The sequence below is a fragment of the Triticum urartu genome, chromosome 1 (genome assembly GCF_003073215.2).
Source record: "Triticum urartu cultivar G1812 chromosome 1, Tu2.1, whole genome shotgun sequence".
In the NCBI taxonomy this organism is placed as follows: Eukaryota; Viridiplantae; Streptophyta; class Magnoliopsida; order Poales; family Poaceae; genus Triticum; species Triticum urartu.
In genome coordinates, this window is record NC_053022.1 from 578,213,452 (window position 1) to 578,228,195 (window position 14,744).

Below are 14,744 nucleotides of genomic sequence, written 5' to 3' on the forward strand. Positions count from 1 at the left end.
TTGAGCATATAAAAGGAGGCCCGTGTGCAACGTAGAGGGGGGGGGGAGCCAGTTCGAACACTCACGCTCGGTCTTGCTAGCCGCTGGTGTGTACTGTAGCACTCCGCGCTCTTGAGCTAGAGAACAATAAAAAACCACAAAGCAGGAGTAGGGTTTTACGCATCCGTGCGGCCCGAACCTGGGTAAATCGCTCACGTGCGTCGCCTCGATTTGCTCTTTGCACGATCTCCGCCCCCGCCGAACCGAAAGGGACCCGGCCCGCCGGTCCCATAGGTGCCCGTGGATCAGTACCCCGGCATCTTTGGCGCGCCAGGTAGGGGGACGTCGAAGTTGTGTGAACCAGATCCGGCGTTCTCGCGAGCTAGATCTTCATCATCTTCATCAACATGCTGCCGAAGAAGAAAGTTTCGGAGGCAGCTGCTCCGTCCGCGCCGAGCCAGCCACCGCCGGAGCAAACGGTTGGTGGGGCAGGCACCGGTGGAAGGACACGCGTTGACGAGGGAACTCACGGTGCTGCCAGGTCCCAGGACAAGGCTGCGCTGCCCATCGGCGGCGTAGCCGGCTCCCACAATGACCGGGCACACTCCAAGACCTCGGCGTCCGTGCATGCACCGCGCCCATCACAGGAGGCGCGGGACCGGCAGCGTCATGGTACTCACGGTACCATGCGTTCGCTAGATCAAGATCGAGCTGGTGGATCTCGGAACGCTCAGGACCACCATGCACGTCAACCTGCTGGCGCGAGCGAGACACGGTCGCCTGGACAAGATACTGCTCCTTCTAACGTAGTTAGAAGTCCGAGCATATCCCGCTCCTCGCACCGTTCGCCACTGCCACCCGCCACCGCAGCAGAAGCTTTGGCGCGAGCTCAGCTGCTCCTAGACTACCCTCCAGCGGCGGACAAGATCGACGACTGGAGGGCCACTATCCAGAGTCTCATCGGCTTCGCCAACGGCGACACTCCACTGCAGCCGGGCACGGCTCAGCCGCGGCAAGCCAGCCAGGCACGAGCCAGAGACGACAAGACTGGTGGGGGTGCAACTACTATGCACTCTACACCCCGAAGGCCAAGATCGCCGACTCGCCGGGTCCACCTCGACAGCGACTCCACCGCGTCGTCAGATCCGCGAGCTCGTCGCGATCAGCGCCAAGTTCTTCAAGAACGACAACAAGAAGACGCTCGTACTCGCACCGAGCGCCGAAGAGAAGCGCGGCGTCAATCAGACCAGCGCGCTGGGCCCTCTGTTGACATGCATGCGCCAGGGGAACCAGGCGACTTGCCGTATGCGGTAGGTTGCCCTGCGTTCACTCGTGAGCTGCGGCAAGTCCAGTGGCCCAGTACGAAGAATTTCAAACCAGATGTACCAGAGAAGTACGACGGCAAGTCGCATCCGTCGGAGTTCCTCAGCATCTACACCATCGCGGTGCAGGCTGCTGGGGGGCGGGACGATAAGATCCTTGCCAACTACTTCCCGTTGGTGCTCAAGCCCAACGTCAGGTCCTGGCTCATGCACTTGCCGGACAACTCCATATCCTCCTGGGCTGATCTATGCCATCAGTTTGTCGGCGCCTTCACAGGCGGCCACAAACCTCATGGCCAAGAGAGTGATCTTCATCTGCTCGTCCAGAAGGAAGGAGAGCCCCTGCGCAAGTATATTCAGAGGTTCAGCCGTGTACAGTACAACATCCCAGACGTCCACCCCGCCGCGGTCATCAGCGCGTTTCATCAGAATGTGCGTAACCGCAGGATGCGGGAGGAGATGGCAATGTGCAGGATCAGAGACGTCAGTGAGCTATATGCCCTGGCCGACAAGTGTGCACGCGCTGAGGAAGGGAGGAGACTCCCCGGAGAGAAGACGGGAGCAGAAGGATCTGACAGTGAGGATATTGCCCCGGCAAAGAAAAACCGGCGGCGGAACAGGAAGAAGAAAGGCAAAGAGGTACTAGTCGTTGAGCAGCCCGGCAACGAAGGTGGCGCCAAGAAGGCCAAAGTTGGTAGCTCCGGCAAGGAGATTGCCGCGTGCGCCAACTGCCAGGCTGTGGCAGCCGCCGACAAGCAGGACGGCTCCGACAAGCAATACTGCAAGATTCACCGTACCAAGGGCCATGACCTCCAGAGCTGCAAAAAGGTCGAGCAGCTTGTCCAGCAGCAAAAGGCTGAGTACGAGCGGCGAGACAAGGAGAGGGCCCAAGGTGGCGTTGCAGAATCTGGCAAGAAGCGCGCCAGCCGAGGAGGACGTCGCGGTAAGGCCAAGCAGCGGCAAGGAGACAGACCTCCCCGCGGCCGCGACAACGATGAAGACGACGACGACGACGAAGACATGGATGATGTTGAGACCAGTGAGCAGGAGTTTCAGAAAGCCACAGAGGTCTTGTGCGTTGACGGTGGTGCTTCTCTGCATACCTCACACCGCTCACTCAAACAGTGGGTGCGGGAAGTTAATGCAGCAGAACCACCTATCGAATCACGCAAGCTTCTGAAGTGGTCCAGCACGCCTATCATCTTCGACATTGAGGATCACCCTGATCGCACAACTGCAGTCGGGTGTTTGCCGATGTTGGTATCACCAACTATCCGCAACCTCAAAGTCACCAAGATGCTAGTTGACGGCGGGGCCGGCTTAAACCTGATCTCCTCCGCTGTACTCCAAAAACTCCAAATCCCTGACAGCGAGCTCGAAGAGACCGGCACATTCCAAGGAATCAATCCGGGAAGGAGCAAGCCGAAGGGGAAGGTCACGCTGCCGGTAACATTTGGTAGTGAGCTAAACTTCAGGACTGAGAAGGTCACATTCGACGTTGCCGATATTCCATTGCCTTACAATGGGATACTTGGCCGTCCAGCACTCGCCAAGTTCATGGCAGCCTCTCACTACGCATATAATATGCTAAAGATGCTAGGCCCGATAAGCATCATTTCTGTCCCTGGCGACAAGAAGGATGCTCTTATCTGTGCCGACAAGATCTATCGGGAAGCAGCAGCCACGGCAGATCGCAATCCACTTGCCGTTGAAGCTCCCGGGGGGAAGAAGACCAAGTCCGGTAAGAGTTCTGATGCCCACTCCGGGAAGCGCACCTCTTCGAAGTGCTACGCTGCCGTCGAGGACGCACCATCGAGCTCCACCGGCAAGTGCAAGAAGACGATGGCAGCTCCGCCAGAGACGAAGAAGGTATCCGCCAAGGAGGGCGGCACTGGTGGTACCTTCACCATCAGTTCCACGCTCGACCCTAAATAGGAAAGCGCGCTCGTTACTTTCCTGCGGGCGAATGTCGACGTGTTTGCATGGCAGCCGTCTGACATCCCCGGTGTTCCCAGGAAAGTGATTGAGCACCACCTTACCGTTTGTCCCCATGCGCGGCCTGTCAAGCAGAAAGTCAGGAAGCAGGCAGTGGAGCGCCAAGAATTCATTGCAGAAGAGATCAAGAAACTAGAAGCAGCAGGCCTTGTCAGAGGAGTGCTCCATCCCACGTGGTTGGCCAATCCTGTAGTCGTGCGCAAGGCAAACGGGAAATGGAGACTTTGTATCGATTTTACCGATGTTAACAAGGCTTGTCCCAAAGACCCATTTCCTTTGCCGCGCATTGACCAGATTGTTGACTCCACAGCCGGATGTGATTTGCTTTCATTTCTTGACGCATACTCAGGATATAATCAGATCTTCATGGCAGAAGAGGATGAGGAGAAGACCGCATTTATTACTCCATGTGGCACGTACTGTTTCGTACGGATGCCTTTCGGATTAAAAAATGCTGGTTCGACATTTGCAAGAGTAGTCCATGTTGCTCTTGAGCCACAAATACATAGAAATGTGGAAGCCTACATGGATGATATAGTGGTCAAGAGCAAGGACAGAGCAACCCTGATTCAAGATTTAGACGAGACCTTTGCAAATCCGCGCAAGATCAGCCTCAAGCTCAACCCAGAGAAGTGTGTGTTTGGAGTTCCCTCCGGCAAGCTTCTCGGGTTCTTCGTGTCTCAGCGGGGAATTGAAGCCAATCCCGACAAGATCAAGGCCATTGAGCAGATTGAAGCACCAAAGCGCGTCAAGGATGTACAGAAACTTGCCGGTTGCATGGCTGCTCTCAGCGGGTTTATCTCTCGGTCTGCTGAGCGCGCCCTGCCGTTTTTCAAATTATTGAAAAAGGCAGGTCCAATGAAATGGACTCCGGAAGCGGAGGCTGCGCTGCAAGACCTGAAGAGATACCTGTCCTCCCCTCCAATACTTGTCGCACCTAAGCCACAAGAGAAGTTGCTGCTGTACATAGCGGCAACCAATCAAGTGGTTAGTGCTGCGTTAGTAGCAGAGAGGGAGGCAGATGATGAGCCAGCAACCGCGGCAAGCGCATCCAGCGACAAGCAGGGAGCTTCCCCGACAAGCTCTGGTCCCGACAAAGATGGATCTGCGCAGATACACGACGAGATACACAAGAAGATGGTGCAGCGCCCAGTTTACTTTGTCAGTTCCCTTCTGCAGGGGGCTAGGTCAAGGTACTCTGGTGTGCAGAAATTGCTTTTCGGCCTTCTCATGGCCTCGAGAAAGCTGCGCCATTACTTCCAAGCACATGAGATCACAGTTGTCACTCGCTTTCCGCTGAAGAGGATACTGCCGAATCCAGAAGCGACAGGCAGGATTGTTGAGTGGGCACTGGAACTGTCAAGCTTTGGCCTCAAGTTTGAAAGCACTTCAACTATCCAGAGCAGAGCATTGGCAGAATTCATAGCAGAATGGACGCCAACACCAGATGAAGAAATTCCAAAAACGAGCATCCCCGACAAGGAAGGAAGCAAAGAGTGGCTGATGTACTTTGATGGTGCCTTTTCGCTGCAAGGCGCCGGCGCTGGCGTGCTGCTTGTCGCACCCACCGATGAGCACCTCAAGTACGTAGTCCAGATGCACTTCCCCAAGGAGCAAGCAACGAACAATACTGCAGAATATGAGGGCTTGCTTGCCGGTCTCCGGATCGCGGCAGACCTTGGGATCAAGAAGCTCATTGTCAGGGGTGACTCACAGCTTGTCATCCGCCAAGTAAACAAGAGTTATCAGAGTCCGTTGATGGAAGCTTACGTCGACGAAGTGAGAAAGCTAGAAGAACACTTTGACGGCCTACAAATGGAGCATGTTCCAAGAGCTCAGAACGCCAATGCAGATGGCCTGTCAAAGTGTGCCGCACTTAAGTTACCTGTGGAACCAGGGATCTTTGTGCTCAAGCTGACTCAGCCGTCCGTAACGCCATCAACTGGACATAGCAAGAAGAGGAAGTTGGTTTTTGGTGACTATTTGCCGGCAGAGCTTCCCGAAGCCGCCGCCAAGAAGGTCCCCAAGATCAATGCCAAGAGTGTTGAGGAGCAGTCTGCTCTGGCAGACCCTAGGGTTGGTTCCGTTGAAGCAGGAGCTCCCGACAAGTTTTGCTCCAGCAAGCTTGCCGGGGAACGTCGCGCTCCGGCAGAGCCGCAGGTTCTTGCCGTAGAAGCGGATATTCCCGCAGCAGTCTCCAAGATCAACACCAAGAGCGCTGAGGAGCAAGATGCTCCGGCAAGCCCTAGGGTTTGTTCCGTTGAAGCAGAAGCTCCCGACAAGTTTTGCTCCGGCAAGCTTGTCGGGGAACGTCAAGCTCCGGCAGAGCCGCAGGTTCTTGCCGTGGAAGCGGATGTTCCCGCAGCAGCAGATTTGCCTTTAGTCCTTGTTGTCGAGCCACAAGCTCCAGCATGGGCACAGCAGATTGTCCATTTCCTTCAGACAGGAGGACTTCCCGAAGAGCAAGAAGAAGCGGAGAGAGTAGCCCGGCAGTCAAGTATGTACCAGTTTGTCGACAAGACACTGTACAGAAGAAGACTCAACGGTGTGAAATTGAAGTGTATTCCCCGGGAAGATGGACAAAAGCTGTTGGCAGAAATACATGGAGGCATATGTGGTCACCACATTGGCGCAAGAGCACTTGTCGGTAAAGCTTTCCGGCAAGGTTTCTTCTGGCCAACAGCCCTCCAGGATGCAACTGCACAAGTAACCAAGTGTGAAGCGTGTCAGTTTCATTCCAAGCAGATACACCAACCAGCTCAAGCTCTCTAGACGATCCCTTTATCCTGGCCATTTTTGGTCTGGGGGCTCGACATCCTCGGCCCCTTTCCCCGAGCTGTCGGGGGCTTTGAGTACTTGTACGTTGCAATCGACAAGTTCACAAAGTGGCCGGAAGTGGAATCAGTGAGGAAGGTGACAGCACAGTCAGCAGTCAAGTTCTTCAGGTCGATTGTTTGCCGCTTCGGGATCCCTAACAGGATAATCACCGATAACGGCACGCAATTTATGAGCCGCACCTTCACGCAGTACGTCCAAGATCTTGGCGCCAAGGTCTGCTTCGCTTCTATTGCTCACCCGAGAAGCAACGGTCAAGCGGAGAGGGCAAATGCTGAAGTGCTGCGCGGGCTCAAGACCAGAACTTTTGACAGGCTGCACAAGTGCGGAAGAAACTGGATCGAGGAGCTGCCGGTGGTTCTTTGGTCGATCAGAACGACGCCAAATCGAGCCACTGGACAGACACCTTTTGCTCTAGTCTATGGAGCAGAGGCAGTTATCCCCACGGAACTCGTATACGGGTCACCTCGAGTGCTCGCTTATGATGAGCTCGAGCAAGAGCGGCTGCGACAAGATGACGCGCTGCTCCTTGAGGAAGACCGTCTTCAGGCTGCTGTGCGAGCTGCTCGCTACCAGCAAGCTTTGCGCCACTACCATAGCCGCAAAGTTAACGCCAGAAGTCTCGAGGAAGGCGACCTTGTTCTTCGGCGCGTTCAGTCCGCCAAGAATTCCAACAAGTTGACGCCGAAGTGGGAAGGCCCTTACCGGGTGAAATGAGTCACTAGACCTGGCGTTGTCCGCCTTGAGACCGAAGATGGCATTCCGGTGAGCAACTCCTGGAACATTGAGCATCTTCGTAAGTTTTACCCGTAAGGCGCGGTTGTCGGAACCTGTTCCGGCAACCACCTTTTGTACAAGTCTTGCCGCTGTTGCATGTAATCCTTTGTACAAAGTCGGGCGCAGATCCCGTGCATAAGTAAAGCTCATGTGCTCCGCACATTTTGTCAATTTTATGCTTTCTATTTTCTGGCATATATGATCTGACACTTTGTGCAGCACCTACTCCACGGTAAGCAATAACGAGCTGTAAAGCTCCATATCTGTATTGTCTCTTCTTCCTTTTGAAAGCAAGGTTCCCCTCGCCCACAAGTTTGCCGGGGGGGAAAGGAGAAGACGATGGATGGTATGGGCCAGGCGTCGTTCAAGAAAGTTTCGCCTTGCCGGGAAGCAAACAACAGAAAAGCTAAGTTGCCAAAGTTTGAGCAATCAAATTTTTTAAATTTTAAGTTATCTCCCTTGAATGACCACACTTTGTATGGGAAACCTGTGCGCGGAGGAACCAACTCATAGCTAGTTGCGCCCCTACTTTGTTTCGAGTCCGCTCAACAACTTAAGTGAGCTTCTAGCGCCCTTACTTTGCTTCGAGTCCGCTCAGCAACTTAAGTGAGCCGCTAGCGCACTTACTTTGTTTCGAGTTCGCTCAGCAACTTAAGTGAGCTGCAACTAGTTGCGACAAGGTTTCTTGCTGGTAGCGGCACCGCCAGCAGGCTGCTGACGTTCCGCACTCAGCGCTCGCGGCTCAGGCGCCTGCACCGGCAAGTTCCCTAAAAGCGTAGGGCAAAGACATACAAAGGAAGGAATCAAGTAAAGGGAGTAACGTTGCAATCATTGCCCACAATCAAGTTACATTACAAAGATAGCTTGTCACAGCTCTAACAGATTATTTTCATGACATGATGCGCAGCAACAAGAAAAGAAGAAATGAGCGGCCTAATCTACGCGATCGCCTTCGACCCGCTTGATCCCGCTCACCTTGTCCACAATGGGTGCGACAAGGGCCTTGAGCTCCTCCAGATCAGCTTCTGGCGGCAAGGACCTGAGGATGTTGGTGAGGCGGAGGCCCGGATTGCGGAAGGCCACCTTCATCAACACTTTCTCGAGGGCTCCTGCGCAGATCTCACGCGACTCGTCAGCTAGTTGCTTGGGGATCCTCTCTCGGAGTCGCTGAAGGGCCGTCGCCACGCCCTTGAAGAATAGGACGAGCTTGGCGCTGGGCTGGAGGTTGTCGTCGGAGGGATACCCAAGATCTTCCATCCCCAGCTGCGCCAGCTCCTTGTCGATATCTGTGGCGGCGTTCACCAGACTCTCCGTCCAGTGCGTCACAGTCTCCCTGAAGGTGTTCTGGGCGGTGGCAGCGCTCTCCAGCAGCGCCTTGTCGGCCTTGATTTCCTCCTTCAAGGCCGCCTCCCGCTTCTTGGCGCTGTCCAGAGTCTTGGTCAAAGTGGTTAGCTTCAACTCAAGATCCACGTTGGAGGCCTTGGCGACGCTGAGCTCCTTGCCCTTCTCGGAGAGATCGGCCTCCAGCCGCGCCACCTTCGTCTTCAACTCCTCCTTGGCGGTCTCAGCGGCGGCGGCAGCGTCCTCCGCTTGCTTGAGGGCTCCGCCAAGCTTCTCCTCGCGCGAGGCAAGCTCCTCCTCGTGGGCGTCGAGATTGACCTTCCGCTGTGCCAGCTCGCCCTCTTCCGTGGCTAGCTTCACAGCGGCAAGTCGCTGGCGCTCTTCGGCTTCAGCCTTCTCGAGGAGAAAGACCTTCCGCGCTTCAGCGAGCTGCTCCTGCTCCTCTGCCAGGGATCGGAGGGCTTCCCGGTGGAAACCCCCGAGCTCTTCTGCGCGCTTTTCAATGTCTGCTCCCGCCTTCACGACAAGCGCCTCGCGAGACTCCAGCTTGGCTTGTCGCGCGCGGTAGAGCGACATCAACCTGCGCAGCAGCCGCTCTTCTTCGGGCTCGTTGCTGCTGCTGCTTGGCGCGTCGACCAGCTTCAGCCCCGCGGAGGCGAGCACTTCTCCGTCGAAGACCTCCCCCTCGACCGGCGCTCTGGAGCTTGATGCCCAGGGAAGATTGATGAAGACGTCGTCGCCGGCCTTCAAATAAACGCCTGACTGGGGATCCTTGGAACTTGGCGCTGCGGCTTCGGCGGATGGGTCGGCGGTCGGCGTAGCGCCTGGCGCTCCTGTGGCCTCTGGGCCGTCAGTACGATCGCCAGATTCCTCGCCAGTTGCTGTGGCGTCAGCCTTGGCGGCCTCTGCGCCGGTGGCGTCTCCAGCACCGGCAGCTTCGTCAGCGGCGACCTCTGTCTCCATCTGCTCCGCAGCGGATGGATCTGACGGCCGAAAAAGGGGAGAAGAGTCAAACAAAATCTAGCAGAAACTCATAAAGATCAAGAAAAGAAGGATCCAAGAGAAGTTTTGAAGCAAGGGGAGTACCTGCACCAGGCTCTGCGGTCGTGGTCTCCGTCGTCGGGGGGCCGCTGGCGCTGTCCCTCGCCGGAGAACCCTCCCTTGCCGGAGACTTCTCCCTCACCGGGAAGCCTTCCCTTGCCGGAGAATTCTCCCTTGTCGGGGGATTCTCCCTTGGCTCCTGGTGGGGCTGCTCGGCTCCTACACAAGTCAACAAGCAGACATCAGCAAAGACAAGTACCCATGCGCGCCTCGCCGCAGAAAATAATTCACACACTTACGCTGGGGGCTGCCATGGAGGAAAGTCGCCGACTCCGGCAAGGTTGTCTCGGGCGCGCCACCTGTTGTCACAGTGGGCTCGTCCTCGATGATGATCACCGGGGCCTTAGCTCTCTTTGCCGCTCTCTGGGCCAGAGTCCTAAAGAGGAATAGATTCAGGGAAAAGCAAGTGAGAAACAAGACCAACAGCAAGAGTTGAAGAAATGCAAGTACAACAAGAGAAGCTTACTCTTCTTCTTCTTCCTCGTCGGAGCTTAACGCGGAGAAGTCGAAGCCTGGCGCGCGCCCGGCGCGAGGAGGCGGAGGAGAAGTTTCCCTTGGCCGCTTGGCAGGAGCAGTGGCGGCGGTCTGAGACGACCCCGCTCCGGCTGTTGGCGTGGCGTGAGTAGCGACAGGGACTGAAGCGGTGGTCCGGCTAGACTCCGCTCTAGTTGCCGTCGTAGCATGAGGCGCTCCTGCGGCAACAGTGTTTGCCGTGGTCGAGCGTGTCACGCGGCGTGGCGACTGTTGGCCTGCTTGCCGCTCCACCACATCACCAACCTTGCGGAGGCGCCTTCTTGGTGGGGATGGAGGCTCTGCTTCTGGTGAGCTGTCTGAAGACGAGGTGGAAGAAGAGTCGATTTGCAACGAGCCACTCGTGTCCTTGGCGGGCTCGCTCGGCTCGGTGTCTTGCCCGGCAAGCCCCTTCTTGCCGGCAGGCTCCCCTCGCTCGGCACGGCTTGCCGCTTCTGCTGCATCGGCCTCCTCCACAGTGAACCCGAACTCGCCCGCGGCTGCGGCTGCCGCTGCCTCCTCCAGCCTAGTGGCGATGAGCGCCATCTCCGCATCCGTGGTGTCGCGGGTGAGGCCGTCCTTCTCGTCAAGGCGGATTGGCACTTCCACCAAGTCGTCGAAGAATTGCTGCACAACCTCGTCTGCAGGCTCCTGCCAAGTTGGCACAATCCCGTGCGAGTCGCACTCCGGCATCATTGCACGGATGCGGTCGAGCGCGGAATTGTTGCACAAAGGCACGACGCCCCCCGGCAACCTGAACACCTCGGGATGCTGGGGGTCATATTTGAACAGCTCCTGCAGCATCGCGTTGAGCTCTAGGACTGTGAAGTTGTAATTGAGGCCTGGCCGCAGCCTCATGATGTCTGCCGCGTTCTTGAACTCCCAAGTGGGCCTCCCCCATTCCTGCAGGGGGCGATGCGGCGGCGAAGGAAGTCTGCGCCAACAGCGCCAACAGTAAGCCCGGCAAGCCTCAGGCGCAGGATCCTGGTGACGGCATTCTTCAGCCTGGCGTCCTCCGGAGCCATGTCACTCCAATCGCTGCCGCGTGCTACTAGGATTCGGCGTCGGATGGTAAATGGCTGCGGGCTCTCCTCGTCAATCCAGCACCAATCAGCTCTCCACTCCTCCCACTTGCCGCGGAATTCTCCCTCCAGATAGGTCTCTTTCTTGCCGGGCCTTGAGATCCAGGCAATCCTGCCGGATAGAGGCTCTCCTCTCTCTACTCGGGGTATGAAAAAGTGGCGGAAGAGGGCTACGTTGGGAAGGACTCCGACAAAGTTTTCGCAGAGGTGTGCGAAAACTGCCATTGTCAGGACGGCATTGGGGGTGAAGTCAAGGAGATGGAATCCATAGGTGTTCATGATGTCGCAGAAAAAATCAGAGAAGGGCGGGCAGAGCCCGCAATAAAAGAACAATGCGAAGAAGGGGTACCCATTCGGAGCCTTCTTCCAAGCGGCGGCGGGGAGAACCTTTGTGCGCGGATGCGCGCGCGTCTCCGCCGACCAGAACAGATAGTAGTTCTCCCTCAGCTCCTTCGCGCCGAGCTTGGGGGGGAAAACGGACCGCTCCTTCCGCAGCGCCGCAAGCCGCTGCGCCTCGGTCGTCTTCACGGTCTTCCCCTTGTCGGCTTTTGGAGCCATGGCGGAAGTAGTGGAGGAGGTCGACGGCGTTGGTGGTGCTAGTGGCGATGGGGGGCAGAGCGCTGCTCTCTCTCTTAGCTTTGGGGAGGCAAGGGAGCGGCGGAGATTTCTGAGATTGGGAACAGCAACGGGCGAGTGGGCCAACTGCCCCTGTTTCCCCTGCTTATAAAGGAGGAGGGGGCGGACGTTCCGCATTTCCGAATAAAGAAACCCCCACGACCTCTCCCACGACGCCGCATTCAACGCGTGCCGTTCGGGGAGGGCGCGGTGGATACGGAGTGAGATACGGCGTAACCTAGGCCGCGCGTGCCGTGCCTTGTTTTGGGCCTGGCCCAACAGCGCTCGGCACCATGTATGGCCCAGGCCCGGGGGCTCCTGTCGGTGTACTAGAGTAGGGGTACCCTAGTATCCCGAACTTGTGCACGGGCAGTCGCAGCATCCCGCGGCAAGGCTTGCCGGGTGACTGCCAAGATCCTCCGTGGTTCCTTTGGAGCCATTCAAGAACAAAGTGTCCAAGTCAAGAAGACAAGACCCCGGCAAGAGGAGCTTGCCGGGAAGGCCACTCAAGGCATTTCAAGGAACTTGCCACGGCGCACCACGCGGTCCGGCAAGACCCGGTGAGCGACAAGCTCCCGGACGCGACAAGACAACGACCGCGGCAAGGCGCTTGCCGCGGCAAGCCACCTCTCCGCGCCCGCGCTCCAGCACATCCACCAACGTGTCGCTCTGGGGCCCTTCCAGGCGTACGTGGCGGAAGGCTGTGCAGCTAGGGACGTGCGGTGGCAAGCGGCGCTGACAAGATCGCCATCGTGGCGAACGGTGGCGTCCCTGGCGGTCCCTTTTCGCACTGTTTAGGCGACACAAACGGGCATTTAAGACCCTTGTCCCCTGCCGTCAGGGTTAGGTATGATACACTATAGCAGGTAGCTGTGCCTACCACAGCACCTTTCCATTTTTGCCCTTTACCTCCGTTGCCACCTGTCGGTAGCCCCTTGAGCATATAAAAGGAGGCCCGTGTGCAACGTAGAGGGGGGGGAGCCAGTTCGAACACTCACGCTCGGTCTTGCTAGCCGCTGGTGTGTACTGTAGCACTCCGCGCTCCCGAGCTAGAGAACAATAAAAAACCACAAAGCAGGAGTAGGGTTTTACACATCCGTGCGGCCCGAACCTGGGTAAATCGCTCGCGTGCTTCGCCTCGATTTGCTCTTTGCACGATCTCCGCCCCCGCTGAACCGAAAGGGACCCGGCCCACCGGTCCCATAGGTGCCCGTGGATCAGTACCCCGGCACCAGGTTGACTCCCCTGAGTCTATGACAAGTGGGGCCCCCTTCTGCTAATTAACTCGGATTAGTTTTGACTAATTTTAGTTAGCTTAACTAACTACTGACAAGCAGGGCCCACAGGTCAGTTTGACCTGGACCCTCCGTTGATCGCTGACGTCACCCTGACGCAATGCTGACGCATTAATCCATTTACTAGAATTATTCTTATACAGGAAATTCCAGAAATTAGTTCAAACTTCAAAAATTCATAGAAATTAATCTGTAACTCCAAATGCAAAGATTTATATATGAATTTTGATCAGAAAAATTCAATCTATCCATGGGTAATGGTTTCATGCATGACAAAACAAGTTAACCTTGCTGTTTAGGAAAAATAAGATAATGCACTAATATGGCTATGTTAAATGAACTAACATTTGAATCTTTGATTCAAATGAGTTCATTTCTTTCTGTTTTAGCTTGCATTAGACCAAGACACATTCATATCGTCATGTGTTGATTATGTTCGGTGTGTCTTTCGTGGTAGGTTCTGCCTCCGAGGATAACTCCGAATATCCGTCTGAAGGGTAGTACCCTACTACCACTACATCAGGCAAGCAACCCATTGATCATTCCAATACAAACCCATGTTCTTGCTTCTGCTCTGGTTTACTGCATTAAGACAACGCGTTTCAAACTGCTGTGTGTTGCGGTAGTTGAACCCACTTCCTCTGCATGACCTGTCATTGCCAGAGTAACTAGATGAAACCCACTAGCATGTGTAGGAGTTGATTGAGCCGTATTTGTGTTTCCTACCATGTTATGCTTGCTATGCTTAGAGTTGTGTCAGGTATGGCTCATCGGGATGATGAACTAGAGTGAAAGGTTGTGTCGGTAATGAGAGTGAAAGTGTTGAATATGATTTGGTAAAGGAATCGATGAGAGGCCATGTAGGAGTACATGGTGGGTTGTTTCATTGAGGCCGTCCTTAAGAACTGAGATCTGTGTGTGTGATTTAAGATTCAGCTACTACCACACATTGGGATCCTTAATTGACCCTCTCGACTTATTAACCACTCTTGTCCTCTGTCCAAGAGTTGCAAAGTAGTTTCTGGTGTTTGTAGCATGCTGGGGGCCGCACGCAGCGCTGACCATAGGGGTGGGCTGTGTTGCGGTAGGCACGTGGCATGGTGTACCGAGTCGCCTGTTTGGTGTCTCGGGAACCCTGCACACATCGTTCGGGGCCGTTAGTGGAAACCTCAACCGGACTCCCTGCGGATGGAACCCGAATAGGCGATAAACCTGGACTAGGGACTCGTGTGTTTAGTCAGGTCGTGGCCGACACCCTCGCTGGGCTTCCGCTTGAAGGTTGCCGAGTACGTGTCGTGTAGCAGCGATAAGTGGTGAGAGCGTCTGTGAAGAAGTACACACCTGCAGGGTATAAAACTATTCGAATAGCCGCGTGCACGGTAAAGGACTACTTGGTCACCTATGCAGTGCATATACAAGTAAATGGACACTACTAAAAGCCTCAAGATAAGTCTGAGTACCGCGGATGGCCCTCTCGTAGGTTGACGGGAGAGGATCCACGGTGGAGTATTGTGTTGGTGATTAGTGGACTCGTGTGCGACAAATGCTTTACGAGTTGTGTCTATCGTAGGATAGCTTAGCCATGAGTCAAAGATGGCTTGCTGCAATAACTCCACTACCTTCTTGAGAATGTGCGTGTATAGTAGGATTCTATTGTAAGACTTGCTGAGTACCTCCGTACTCATGTTGCTTTAATTAATGTTTTCAGACGACAACACCACCCCCTCCGATGGGTTCTATGTAGACCTCGACGTTCACGAGTGACTAGCCACCCAGGTGGTGGTCCAAGCCTTGGAAGGGCTCTATGTAGATAAATAGGCTTCCTCAAGCCTTTTTCCTTTCTAGTGTCTGTACTCAGACTAAGTTGCTTCCACATGTGCTTGTATGATTGT